Genomic DNA, 3,625 nt, shown 5'->3' on the forward strand with positions numbered 1-3,625 from the left:
CCGTTGATGAGGAACGCACTATATCTTTTAACCACTCGATTTGGACATTGGGAGAGCCATTTAACTTCGTCGTTTACGTTCTTCCCAGTCCAAACCTATTGAATGGAAAGTAAACTGAGTAATTAAAAATGTTATGAGAAAACATTATTATTTGTAAGAGGAAGCTCCAACTGCATACCGTTTGGCTTAACCATTCATAAAAAGATTCTGTAAACTACTTATTGATATCTCGATGTTGTGTTCTTCGGGAGCGCGAACGAGATCTCAATATTTGTTTGTACTCACTATGTTAAAAAAATGTTCACTTTGTTAGAAGATAAACAATTATTAGTTTGATAAATATTTATCAAATTTGTAGAACTTACTTCCGTAAAGGTTCCAATGATTCGTGCTGAAACAAAACATATCGATATGCTTGTACCCACGATAAATGATCTAATTCTGCAATTTCAACTTTGCCGATTGGTTCTCCAAAACTTTGGAACAAATAAATATCGGCTAAGTTATGGTCCGTGAGTCCAGCATTCCTATTTGGTCTGTTCAACCTTGTTTCAACATCTTCCAAATATCTTGAACAGAAGGTCATACATTCCTCTGCCAAGTAGCCTTCAGCAATCGATCCTTCTGGATATCGCTTGCTGCGGCAGTAAGACTTTAATTTGGATAGGAACCTAAACACAATATACAAAATTATCAAAAGTTGTAACTAAAGGCATAGAGGTGAATGAAGAAAAATCGTAAAAATTTTAATTAACACATTTCTATGGGATACATCCATCGATAGAAAACGGGTCCGCCAAGAATTGCTTCATGTGGTAGATGGATTATCAAGTGAACCATAATGGTGAAAAAGGAAGGTGGGAAGATTTTTCTCCATGTTGCATAAAGTCAAGGCGGCTCGATCCTGTACCTTCTAAAGTTCTTGAACATCCAAAACTTTGCCATAAATGGCTTTAATTATATTGGATAGTTCAATTATACAAGACGTCACCTTTTTGGACATACAACATCGTAGAGCAACTAGCAGTAAATCTTGCATCAAGATGTGATAGTCACGTGACTTTAGCGAATATAATCTTCGATCTTTAACACTAACACATCGAGATATATTTGATGCATACGCATCTGGAACCTTTATATCCTTCAACACCATGCAAAACAGTTCTTTCTCCGTCTTGGACATTGAGAAAATAGAAGGCAGCAACCGATATTTCCCATTCAGAAGTGGATTCGGATGAAGATCAGGTCGAATTCCCATCTGAACTAAATCAACCCTAAACCATAACCCAATCTCTAACCCCTAACCCTTAACCCCTGACCTCTAACCCTTAACCCCTAAACCTTATTTAATATATACTTAAAACACACTAATTAATCTAAACCCTAAACTCTAACCTAACACTAAATTTATAAACCCTAAATCCCTAACCCTTAACCCTTAACCCCTAACCTAACCCCTAACCCTTAACCCCTAACCCCTAACCCTTAACCCATAAACCTTAAATCACATTAACCCTTAAACCAGAATCCCTAATCCATAATCTCTAATTCCATAATCTATAAAACTTAAAATTGTAACTCCTAAACCGGTCTTAAATCCTAAATTAACCATATATATACCCTAACCATATTTATTAAATCCTAAACTGTAATGATAATTAAATTAAATATTTTAAAATTAATACTATCTTATCTCTTACAATTATATTTGAAATAATTTAGTATATAAATTAAAAATCAATAGTATTTTAATTTATCCATTTTTAACAAATATTTTAAATTATTTTAAATCCCTGAGTATTAGTGGCGCTTCATAAAAACGCCACTAAATCCCAAAGCTTCGAAAAAGCGTCGTTGGTGAAGTATTTTTTGCGCTTTCCCAAAAACGCCGCTAAAGACTTGAGCATTAGCAGCGCTTACATAAAAACGCCACTAAATCCTTCTCAGCTCAAAAAACGGCGTCGTTGGGCTGAAGTATTCTTGCGGCGCTTTCCCAAAAACACCGCTAAAGACCTGAGCTTTAGCGGCGCCTACATAAAAATGCCACTAAATCCTTCTCAGCTCAGAAAACGGCGTCGTTGGGCTGAAGTATTGTTGTGGTGCTTTCCCATAAACGCCGCTAAAGCCCTGAGTATTAGCGGCGCTTTAATAAAAATGCCACTAAATCCCCGAAAGCTCAGAAAACGGCGTCGTTGGGCTGAAGAACTTTTGCGGCGCTTTCCCAAAAATGCCGCTAAGGACCTGAGCATTAGCGGCGCTTTCATAAAAACGCCACTAAATCCTCGAAAGCCAAGAAAACGGCGTCGTTGGGCTGAAGTGTTTTTGCGGCGCTTTCTGAAATTGAAAAATCCAATATATGAACTTAAGCAAGCTTCACAATTATAGTATATCAAGTTCAATGATACCATAAAGCCTTTTAATTTTCAAGAAAACATTGTTGATCAATGTATATATCAAAAGATTAATTGAAGCAAGTTCATTTGCTTAGTTCTATATGTTGATGATATTTTGCTTGTTGTGAATGATTTAGGTATATTGCGTAAGACTAATGTTATAAATGAATAGAGTGTTCGATGAACAAATCATGAATAATTCGATTTTTGTTCATTTAAAGCTCGATTAATAAATCATTTAAAACTTGTTTATTGTTTAATTATTATATATTAATCAAATTATTTTTATCGTTTGTGTGTTTATTTTTATTTATTTATAATATAACTTTTAATATTTATATTTGATTATTTTATATCTAAAATTAAGATATATGTTTATTTATTATGCATTTAAAGAACATTTGAAATGGTCTCATGATTACAAATCCATTAACTAAAAGCTTACAATTTAAGACATTTAAGGAATATGCACGTAGAAAGAGTCTTGGTTGTACTAGGGATGATATTTTATGATAATGTGACACTTGAGCTCAATTATTGTGTTTCATATTTATAATATTTGTGTGTACACAATTTATTTGAATTCTTTTAAAAGAGAAAATATTTATTAAATATTGTTGTGGCCATGATGTGATATGTATATTATTCAAAGACATTATATTAAGTTGTAATTGCTTCCATAACTTACATTTGCAATTCACTATAACATGATAATAATGACCGATATTATTTTGCTATGTAGATTAAATGTTTGTGATATTGAATTTGAAGTTTAAGTTTTATTGCACGTGTGTCAAGTAGGAGAACGTAAGATTTTAGCTCATATTTATAGACTCAATTAAGTTTAAAATAAAGTGGTTCAATTTAAAGTGATTAAGTTAATTACTTTAATAGAAATTAAATCTTATTCGTTTATTCGGTTACTTGATGGACATGTTGAATTAAAAGTTGATCATTATAAATTGATCATCCCTCTACTTATTAGGGTTGCACACATAAAACTAATAAAAAAGTTTGTAACATCCATAATTAAGACTTATGTAACAAAATGAAAACAAATGTTAAGAGAGAAATCAATTATCGTGATATTCTTCTTCATCAAATCCAAGTGGTCGACTCCAAATTTACATCATGTGATTCTTTATATTTGTGAAAATCATATTATTCTAAATATCCAAATACTATTAATTATGTAATATTAATTTTTTATTTGCATAATATCATGATATTAA

This window comes from Gossypium raimondii, chromosome 9, assembly GCF_025698545.1.
Source record: "Gossypium raimondii isolate GPD5lz chromosome 9, ASM2569854v1, whole genome shotgun sequence".
NCBI lineage: Eukaryota > Viridiplantae > Streptophyta > Magnoliopsida > Malvales > Malvaceae > Gossypium > Gossypium raimondii.